Raw genomic sequence first — 10,858 nt, 5'->3', positions numbered from 1 at the left:
GAATAGGGAGAATTTAACAATTTTAACTTGCTTCAAAATTGTGAAGATCAGAGTTCAAATCTCCATAAACCCTTGAAAACACAGGGGTGGCGGTGTGCATCTCAATTCAGTTCTCCTCCAGCGGAAGGAGAGAGCTGGTGTCTGATGCTGTTCTCTGACCTCTACCCACACCACATGCCGTGGCTGCACGGGATGAGGAATGTGTGTCATCTTTGTCCTTCTGAAGGGAGCTACAGACTCAGACCTATGTCTGTTCACTAATGTAGCCCTGGCTCCCAGAACAGTGTCCAAGACATGGTAATCTCTGATGAATATGGTCAGGCATTTGCTTAATGGCAGGTTACATTCTGCGAGAAGCTTTGCTTAGCAATCTGGTTGTTTCGAGAACATCACAGACTATACTTGCACACACTAAGGGTATCATCATCCATAGGACCACCGGAGTTCATTCTCGAACAAAGCACGCCGCTCTGGACGGTATTTGCTGAGTGTTTCAGTCTCCCGTGTCTGCTGTGAAATCACGACACACCGCATGACTTAAAACCACACAGGTCTCGTCTCTCAGTGCTGTGGTTTGAGTGTGAAATGGCCACACAGGATAAGGTTTGATCGCTTGGTCTCCAGCTGCGGAGGCCATGGGACCCTGGCATGGGAGGCAAGACTGCAAGAAGTCAGTCACAGGGTGGGGGTGAGGGTGCCTCTGAGGGTTACGCCCTGTCCCCACCCCACCAGAGCTCTCTGCTTCCTGATCCACCTGGATGTGAACAGGTCTATTCCCATCCCCCATGCCTTCTCTACCATGCTAGACTAGGCCGCCGGCAGACTCTAAGCCACAAGCCAAAATAAGTTCTTCCTTCCTGTACTGGTTACTGTTCTCCGGCTGTGACAAAGAACCACGACAAAGACAACTTATGGAAGGAAGGGTTTATTAGGAATTGTGGCACCTGAGTCCATCACCAACATGGCAGAGAGGCATGGAAGGCAGGTGTGGAGTGCTCACAGATTAGCACTGGAGAAACCAGGAATGTTAGTCAGGCAGAAGGCTAGGAGTAGGTGACCTTTCCACCCAGAAGGCTAGGAGTAGGTGACCTTAAGACTTGGTGACCTTTGCTGTCTGTTGAATCAGGCCCCACCCAGATCCCCCAGAATGTTTATCCCAGATTCTCCCTCCCTAGACCTTTATCTTTCTCCTGGTTTCTCAGGCAATAGAACCGATCCTTAGGTGAGAGGTCACCTGTACTTTACAGTCTACTGACCTTTACACTTTCTCCAGATCCTAGCCCTTAAGCTATAAAACCCATCTTCATTGTAGAGGTCACTTTTGCAAAAGAGTTTCAATGTAGTCACGCCTTCAGCTTTATTGTGCACAGCACGTGGGATTGGGATGGTTGTTACTAGGAAACTTTTTTTTCAAAACTCTACTGGACTTAAATGTGTCTGAAATAAACTGGCTTGGTGTCAAACTCCTGAAGTTTGAACCCGCACCCAGCTAACTAAATCATCCTGAACTGACTTGGCTTTCCTTCTCACTCCGTGTGGACGGAGTAGATGGTTCCCTCCCAGCTGTGACGCTTACAGGGACCTCACAGGCAGATACGGCAGCAGGGACAGCTGGAGGGCTCATGTCTCAAACCAAGAGGCAGAGAGAGAGAGAGAGAGAGAGAGAGAGAGAGAGAGAGAGAGAGCGCACTGGAAATCGAACAAAGCTTTTGAAACCTCAGAGTCTACTCCCAGTGACATACTTCCCCCAGCAAGGCCACACACCTCCTAGACCTACCAAAAAGTGTCACCAAAAAGGGGACCAAGTGTTCTGAAGCCTGAGAATATGGAGGGCGTCACACTCACCAAGGTCCCTTAAGTGGCTTGTTGTGCACTGTCACAGCAACAAGTACACAATGAATGTCTGTACTTCCAGTTCTGTGGAACAGAATTTGGAAATCGAGGTGTCAGTAGGGCTGGGCTCAATTCCAAGGAGAGCATCCTTCCTGTCTCTTCTACCTCCTGACGCTCCAGGTACTCCAGGTTTGTGGTTGTAAAACTCCAGCCCCTGCCTATGTCCACACACAGACCTCTCCTCTGGGACTCTGTCTCCTTTCCTGTTTCTTTGCTTTGCTTTACTTTCAAGACAGGGTTCCTCTGCAGCCCTGGCTGTCCTGGAACTCACTCTCCAAGTCTCTTCGACCAGGTTGGCCTCAAGCTCACAGAAATCCGTCTACTTCTGCCTCCTGCGTGCTGTGATTAAAGATGTGCACCACCACCACCCTGCTCCTTTTCCTGTTTCTTATAAGGACTCAGATTTTTATTTTGTGTCTACATGGGTAATCCCCTGGACTTCATCAAGAGATGATTAAGAGTTTTTCATTCAAAGATCTTTAATTATATCTGCAAAAATTATATCCTTTTTCCAAATAAGGTAATACTCAGGGGTGGGCGTGTCTTTTTTAGGAATGTGAGGGCCAGTCTTCACTGTCAACTTGTCTGCACTTATCATCACCAAGGAGCTGCAGCTCTAGGTCCGTCTGTGAGGCCGTTTCTAGAGCGGTTCAGCCGAAGAGGGAAGACCCACCCTGAATGTGGGCAGCACCATCCTGTGGGCTGGTGTCCTAGACTGAAGAAGAAAACAAACAAACAAACATGGGGAAGGAAGCCAACCCAGAGCCAGCAATCACCGCTGTCGCTACCCGATCCACCCACACGAGGACAAGCAGCCTCCTGCCACCACCGTGCCTTCCTATCGTGGAGCCCAAACCAACTCTTCCTCCTTTAAGTTGCTTTTGGGGGGTATCTGGTCACAATGAGGCAAGTAAGGAATGCATAGGCCACCTGTACTCAGCCAGTTGTGCTGAGTGTTGCTGGGTTGCTGCCGCAGTTCTTGGCACCTGTTTCTTCAGAGCATTTTTGGATCTGGAACCTCAGGGCTTGGAGCTTGGAGCCTCCGCCATTGGTGTGTACCACATACAAGTTCATCCATTGTTTCCTTCACTGCCCACATCTTCCACACCACTATGGGTTAAGTGTGCTGGGCAGCATGGAACTTAAAAGAAAATGAGGCATCCTGAGGTTACAGAATAGAAAGATCTACCCAGCGTAGGTGACTCCAGAAAAGAACCAATTCCTTAGACTCCAGATAATCTTTTCATTAGAAAAGTCTCCGCTAGAGTTGGTCCTGAAGGAGCAGGTGTGGGAGAACCGACCCAGAGAACGTGAAAGTGGGAACAATGCCCCCACCCCTTGCTCATCACTGCAGGGGGTGAACTAGCCAGGGCAATGCAGGAAAGCTCATCCTGGTGGGACAGGGGAGAGCTGGCAGGCTGACCAACCCTGCAACTACCCAGGCCCAGAACTAAGGCTGTGTGTTGACTCACCCCAACACCCACCCCATCTGTACTCCTAGAGCGTGAGGTGGGAGTCAGGTGGGGCAGTCCTGTGGGGACCGGGCTGCAGAGTCTCTACCATACAGGGCAGCAAGGGGATGTCCAGGAAGAGTCCCAGGGAGGGCCCAGTGATCAGCGCTGTAACAGAGACCAGGAACCTCGAATCAGACCAATGAGTCTTTGCAATGAACGCCTACATGTAAAAATGTATGGGCAAAGGGGTTTACTGTGTGGCTCACTGTGTCACACCGCAGCTTCCCTTATGGGATTCTCCATTTCTTCCTCCCCGCCCCCCCCCCACCTTCTTCTCTTAAATTTTGTTCTGTTTTTCTTTTTTTTTGGGGGGGGGGGAGGTGGATGAGATCAGGAGACATGATGTAAAAGACACAAAGAATAAATAAAATGAAAATTAAAAAATAAGTGAAGTAAGCAAAGTTTTTTTTGAAAAAAAAAAATCTCCGTTAATGTTTAATATGTGATAAAGGGCCCACCCGGATCTTAGCAGCCCAGTAAGGCTATGCACACCTCCCTCTATCCCCTGACAGCAGAAAGGGGGAAGAGGAAGAAGTGACAGGAGGGCCAGGCGCAGCGACAGGCGGTCAGCTTGATGGACAGGTCTGCGGATCTGTGCCAGGTGCCTCCTGGCCCCTGCTGATCGTCATCTCCTGAACTGTCTGAGCCTGCAGTGAGGCTGGTGCCATTTCCTGTTTAGGGCAAGTGAAACTGAGAGAGGGTAACAGATTTGTCCCAGGCCACACATCAGGCACGCCTGATTCCCCAGCAAGGTTCTTACCCTCTGGTCTCTATTGCCTGGCACGTTGTTTGAGAAGTCAGCAAAGGAGCATCCTGGGAAGGCAGGTTTTGGTCCATCTGCCTCACTACGTACAGGATGAGGATCTGGAAAGCAGAATCTCTGCTGCTTTCTTCTCAGTACTCCTACAGCTTCTGCCACACTAGGTACTTGAGGGCCTTATTGAATGAATTCACAGGACTTTGAGCAGCAAAACTCAGAGGCCAGCCCAGGGGAGGGAAACAAACACGCGTCAGGGAGCACGTGACATCTGAGGAAGAGGATGGTGGCGCTGTTGTGTGGGACTCTGCGGTTTTTAAGTGGACGCTGAGGCTCTGTCCATCTGTCCAGCAGCCATTCATTCCAGCCATTCCTCCAGGCCCACATTCTGGGCTGTGGGAACACCAACGCTGTTGTTGCAGACTTCAAAGACAGAGTCTTTCTGAAGCCCCCACCTGCAGCAGTCCCGACTCTGTAAGCAGCTCCCTGGTGGGACCTGGGCCGACAGTTCCCTTGGTACTCTGCTGTGCGGATTTGGAGCCTTCTGGAACCTTCACTCGGCATCTTTTCCTATACACTTTCCCGTGACTCTCAGACTGTATGTGATTAGTGACAACTGGTTGTTTGTTTTTAAAGTTATCTGCAGAGCTGGGGATGTGACTCAGTTAGTGGAATGCTTGTCTAGCTCACCGGAGGCCCTGGGTTCGATCCCTAGCACCACATAAACGAGGCCTGGTGGTGCACATCTACAATCCCACCACTCAGGAACTGAGCAGGAGGATCAAAATTTCAAGGTTATCCTTAGTTACATAGAGTTCAAGGTTAGCCTGGAATATGTGAGACCCTGTCTCAAATCATACACCACACCAAAAACAACACACACACACACACACACACACACACACACACACACACCACCCCACTCTGTCCCTGCAGAGGGAAGAGACAGTTGGTGCCATACTGTATGGCTGTCCCAGGGATGGTGAGTTAATTCAGGTTGTTCAAAATTCACAGACCTGGCCCAGAGAAGCCAGTGATAACAGGACCTGACACATGACACTACCAACCATGATCCATAAACGGATGAACACCCAAGTAACTTGTTTTAGTTAGGGTTTTATTGCTGTGAAGAGATGCCATGAACAGGGCAACTCTTATAAAGGAGAACATTTAATTGGGGCTGGCTTACAGGTTCAGAGGGTCAGTCCATTTTCATCACGGTGGGAAGCATGACAACATGCAAGCAGACATGGAGCTGGAGAGAAAGCTGCAAGTTCTACACCTGGATCAGCAGACAGCAGAAAGAAAGAGAGACGGGACGCAGGGACTAAGGTGAACTTCTGAAACTTCAAAGCCCACACCCAATGAGGCCACACCTACTCCAACAAGACCCACCTTCTAAAAGTGCCACTCCCTATACATCTTCGGGAGTCATTTTCATTCAAACCAACCCATTTGGCTCAACCCAGTCTTCTCTCTTAATGCGTCTGAGCAACAGGACAGCAGAGCCCTGGGGAAGCAGGATTGAGAAATAAACAGACGTTTTAAACATCAGACGCTCTGAAACAGGCAAAAGCCTTCCAGGCGCAGAAACCACGTGAGTCAGGAGGAAGGAAGAACTAGCCCTCTAGGGAAGGGAAGACTGAAAATGGCGGGTCCTAGCTGGCCAGCTGACAGGAGGGAACAGAGCTGCTGTGAGGCCCCCAGCTTCTGGGACTTAAGGCTGAAAGAACAGCTGTCGCCTCTGTTCCCAGGATCCATTGAATTCCCTACGGGGGCCTGAGGTCATAGAATGAGTCTCTTCCCGGGAGCGCAGATTTGGGAAGGAGGAGGGGCATGGCGGGGGAGGGGCAGGGCATGGGATGAAAAGGCCTTTCCAGTTCCCTTGGAAGCAGACCACAAGCTACACTCACCTGCAAATGTTTCCTTGGAAAGTGAGCCCCGAGAAACCTTTGCAGCAAACTGAGCCGGTCCCCTGCTGTCCACAGAGGCTGCCTGGAGCTAGCTCAGTTCCTTCCCGACCCTGGACAGACAGTCCCAACAGAATGCACCCGGCGACTCTGGACCGTTGATTGGCACCTGGTGAAGGAAGTGTTTGGTTTGGGACAGGAGAGGGTGTCTTTCCAACTGTGCGTCAGAGTGGAGTGAGCGGTGAGGGTGTCTTTCCAACTGTGCGTCAGAGTGGAGTGAGCGGTCCTTAGAGGTGCCCTGCCTGAGAAACAAGGACAGTAAGTAGTCAAGATCCAGGAGTGCAAATGGGGCCCGATGGATCTGGAGGGACCGCTGAGCTGAGTCTGGGTCCAAGAGTTCCTTCGACCCACTGAGTCGACGTTAGAAGAACCGGTTGCGGCTAGGATGGAGAGGGGCACCCTCTAGTGCAGCGTCCCAAAGAAGCTGGTTTGACTTTTAGTTTGTCTGAAGTGTGGGGAGAACGTTGAGCAGATGAGACTGGAGAGCTAGTGTCATGAGCCACGTGTGCCACCATGCCTGGCTAGGATGTCTTCAGGGCAGATGTCAGAAAACTGACAGACAGTAAGGACGCATTATTTCCTTAACTGCAGGTAGAGGCGCACTAGCCTCCCAGCTTGTCCTTTAAACGGTTTTCCTGTGGCATCTTCTTCCTTCCATCTCTCTGCTCTCTCATCCACAGTTTGGCTTTCCTCCTGGTTCAAGACCATGGCTCTGGATGGTAACATCCAAATACTGCAACAACCATCAGAAAACATACCCAGAAGGCCAGCGAGATGGCTGAGGGAGGAAAAAGAAGAGAACCATTCCCCCTACCTTGTCCTGTGACTTCTACACTTACACTGTGGCACACATGAGTCTCGTCCCCCAACAAACACACAATAAACAAATAGACAAATATATAAAATATCCTTTAGAAAGAAAGGAAGGAAACAAACCTAGGAGCTGGGAAGGTGGTTCGGTGGGTAAGAGCAGTTGCTACACAAACATGAGGCCTGAGTTGATTCCCCAGTATCCATACAGGCCCGTGATCCCACCACTGTGTAGGGGGGAGACAGGAGGTCCCTGGGACTTGCTGGCCACCAGGTTCAGTGAGAGACCCTGTCTCAAGGGAATGAGGTAGGAGTGGTTGGGTAAGACCCCCACTGTCCTCCGATAGCCTCCATGTGCATACACCAGTGTGTACTCTCTTCCCAGACCACATGAGAAGCAAGAAAAGAATGGAAGAAAGAGAAAACCACACTAGAGGAGGGCTGGTCTTTCCTCTAGGGCCTGTTGAGAAACAGGAAATTCTTTGAGAGATTTCATGAATTAGTCACATGGTCACAGGGGACAGCAAAGGAGGCTGGGAAGTGCAGTAATCGCCCTAGATGCTGTGGATCCTGCTGAAATGCATGCTATCACTATGAGAAATGATGAGAACAAACACAGAAGGGCAACCCCAGGCTGTGCCCCAGCCGGGCGCCAACAGAATCCATGCACTTAGTTCCTGTTTACTGTGACTCACAGCTGCTGATAAACGCTTGCCTTTACAAGGAGGTTGTAAGACCTCTGCTTTAAAGTTTCGGTTTGTGGACTTTTAGCTGATGTAGTTAAGAGCACGTTTTTTGAAGACCATCTTGCTGTGTAGCCCAGCTGGTGTCAGCCTCCGAACTTCTGATCCTTCTGCCTCAGCCTCTGGAGTGCGGGGTTATAGGGTTTGAGAGAAGGGGCTGTCTTTTTGTTTTGTTTTGATAGGATTTCATGTAGCCTAGACTGGCTACTTCCTGTCCTCCTGACTCCACCTTCTAAGTGCTAGGATTATGGGTGTACACTACCAAATCCATCAATCTCTCTCCTCTCTTCCTTCCTCTTGTATTATCTACCTTCTGTCTATCACCCGTCTGTCCATCCATCCATCCATTTATCTCCTCACTCTGTAGCCCGAGATAGCCCAGTATTCTGCAGACCTTCTGCTCGGTCTTCCAGGTGCTGAGATTCCAGATGTGAGCTCCTTCGCCCAGCTCTCATGTCTGTCATACAGGCCCTCAACCACTGGCCAGTAGGTGGAGTGGAATGAAGGAGGAAGAATGAACCCTGTCTCAGAAGTCCAGCAGAGTAGGTCTGGGTCAATAAGCAGCCTTTCCCTAGAGAATGCTCTCTCCCTGAGCTGCACCTTAGAGGCCACTGCCGTGAGTTGTGCAGCCAACATCAGTTAAAAGGAAAGCTTTGGTCTGGCTAAGATGCAGAGCCAAGAGAGAGCTAATGAGTCTGTGACGTAAGCGGGTACCAATAAAGTGGTACTGTATGAATCCAGGCCATGAGAACTGCAGTACAAGCTCCACACAATTAGAGCCCAACTCATCAGCTCCAGCTCTTTGACTTTGAACCATTTTATGGACACCGAGTTCCCACTGACATTGTCTGGTGACGTCATGGTGAGAATCCTGACAGCCATTAAATTTCTCACCAGAAGTCTAACAGGGCCAAGGAAACTCAGAAGGGGGTGGGACACAAAACCACAGAGCCCTCAAAGCCACTGGGCACGAAGTTTACAAAGTGAGCATGTCAGATACGAGACCCCCTCTTCCCTGCCTGCTAGCGGCCCTGGGAGTGAGATGAGCCGGCAGGAGCATTTCCTCAGCGGCAGCCAGCGCTTTCATTGGCAGTTTCACGTGATGTAGCTTGTTCTGCCCTTCCATGCAGAGCAGACTTACAAAGTAGTACCTGTCTTCATCTCTGCTTTACAGGTGGGAAAACCGAGGCAAGGGCACGCTGTGTTCACTGCCGAGGACCTACAGCCTGAAGCGACAGAGCTGGAATTTGAACCCAGGTCTTCCACACTAAAGCTTTCATCACACTGCGCATTGCTTCACGTTTGTTGTTTCCAGTTTCCCTGTCTCCTGTCTGGTGGCATCTTTCATGATCTGGAGCAAAAATAAGACACAGGAAGGGAAATTTCGGAAGGTTCCGTTTACTGTGGACATTTCCAAGGACAGCCCTTGGAAAAAGAAAACCGTATCAAGTTCAAATCGCCTCACTCTGGGGATGGGACGGTCTGCGTCACTCACGCATCAGAACCACTGAGCAGCCGGCTTCAGTCTTGTGTGGTCCGTTAGGGATCGGTTTCACTTCTAACTTCCATGGGTACACAGTGGGATGCAGAGGGATGCAGGCTGCAGTGTTAGAGAGTGACTAGGATGGGTAAATGGGTGCAGAGAAAGAAGGACAGAAGACGGAAGACAAAACGAGCTACATGAGATACGACGCTGAGCTTCCGGTGGCTCACACACAGGACTGACAGTGTGGCTCTCTCAGTTTCTCTGCGCATTTGGGAGATATTTTTTAAATGTAATATTGATAGAGAAATGACACACTTAAGATGCTCTTTGGAAGCTGCTGGCACTCATTCTCTCGTTGGCTATAGCAGTTCAATTCTCTTGTGTCAAAACCAAATTCTCACTTGTTGGGCATCTGGCGATCCCAAGGGACCAAGCGGTGTGAGTAATTCGCAGCTGCTCTGGACGTGGTGGAACTTTAAGAGGCGGGCCTAGCGGGAGGTCACCAGGTCCACTGAGGGTGGATTACCGCCTCCTCTCTGGAAAGGGCCTTGTAATTTATCTTAAGCACAAACACATGGTAGAGAGAACGGAGGAGAATGTGTGTGAGAGAGAGAGTGAGAGAGAGAGAGAGAGAGAGAGAAATGATCACAGGGAAGCCCTTGTTAGAATTCACTGAGCGATGACCCCTCACAGTGAGAATGACCAGCGCTGGAGTCTTCTGACCCCTCCCTGTCACCCTCTGTCATCTACTGTCTATTGTCAGGTGGTAGAGCCTGTAAGAGGCGGGGTCTTGACTTAGGTCCCCTTTCTCTTGCTGTAGTAAGAGACTCTGACAGAAACAACTTAACTAAGGGTTTATTCAGACTGGGGTTCAGTCCTCAAGGGGGAAGTCAATGCCTTTCCTGAGATAGCAGAGGCAGTAGGTCACATGGTATCCTCCTGGGGGACCACAGTCCTTGGCATGATGTCACCTAAGGATAATGTGGGTCTTCCTACCCAGTCCAGAAATTCCCCCACAGACACACCCTCGGGCCAACCTGTAGCATGAATAATAAAAACCCAGAGACAGTTATTGGGGTTCAAGCTGAAGATCAGAAAAGCAAAGCAACCAGGGCACTAGAGAGATCTTACCTCTACCAAGGCTCAGACAAACAAAAGGGGCGATCCTGCGATGCTCCCCACAAACTTCAGACTCCACACTCCACTGAGTTCCTGTCTCTTCCCTTCCTACTTCTCTCTCCGCCCAGCCATATCGCTCCTATCTCCACCTCCCTAGTGCTGTAATTAAACGTGTATGATTCCAAGTGCTGGGCTCACCTTTGTGTGAGCTCTCTTTCTCTTTTAGACAGATTCAATCTTGTGTAGTCCAGGGTGAAGTTGAACTCACAGAGATCTGTCTGTCTCTGTCTCCCGAGTCCTGGGATTAAAGGAGTGTGTCACCACTGCCTGGCCTGTATGGCTGACAAGTATGGCTGCTTTACCCTCTGATTGTCAGGCAAGCTTTATTTATTAATTCACAAATAATCTACCACTATACCAGCCTAATCTAGACAGACCCTCACTGGCTCCTCTTCTAGGTGATTCCAGTCTGCCGAGTAAACCATCAATATTAACTATCAAGGCCCAACAGAGCAACTTAAGACTATAAAATGGCCTGAATGCCCCCATTCCTCTCTCCTACCCCA

At 50.0% G+C, this 10,858-nt stretch overlaps 1 long non-coding RNA gene across 5 annotated transcripts; it reads right to left on the bottom strand.

Moving 5' to 3' along the window:
* Positions 1-931: 931 nt before the first annotated feature.
* Positions 932-10,414, bottom strand: LOC146893443 (uncharacterized). Of its 5 annotated transcripts, none has more exons than XR_015003059.2 (8): positions 10,305-10,414; positions 8,839-9,038; positions 6,078-6,376; positions 5,560-5,674; positions 5,354-5,446; positions 3,366-4,557; positions 2,824-3,034; positions 932-2,608 (listed from the first exon to the last, which is right to left on the bottom strand). It is a non-coding gene; the product is annotated as an uncharacterized LOC146893443 (long non-coding RNA). The 5 variants fall into 5 exon arrangements; XR_015003055.2 differs by having other exon boundaries at positions 3,366-4,078; positions 4,168-4,557; positions 6,078-9,038; positions 10,305-10,413; XR_015003056.2 differs by having other exon boundaries at positions 3,366-3,512; positions 4,168-4,557; positions 6,078-9,038; positions 10,305-10,412.
* Positions 10,415-10,858: the final 444 nt, after the last annotated feature.

This window comes from Myodes glareolus, chromosome 7 (assembly GCF_982192425.1).
Source record: "Myodes glareolus chromosome 7, mMyoGla1.1, whole genome shotgun sequence".
Classification (NCBI taxonomy): domain Eukaryota; kingdom Metazoa; phylum Chordata; class Mammalia; order Rodentia; family Cricetidae; genus Myodes; species Myodes glareolus.
The sequence above is the reverse complement of the archived record's forward strand: the minus strand, read 5'-3'. Positions and strand labels throughout refer to the sequence as shown.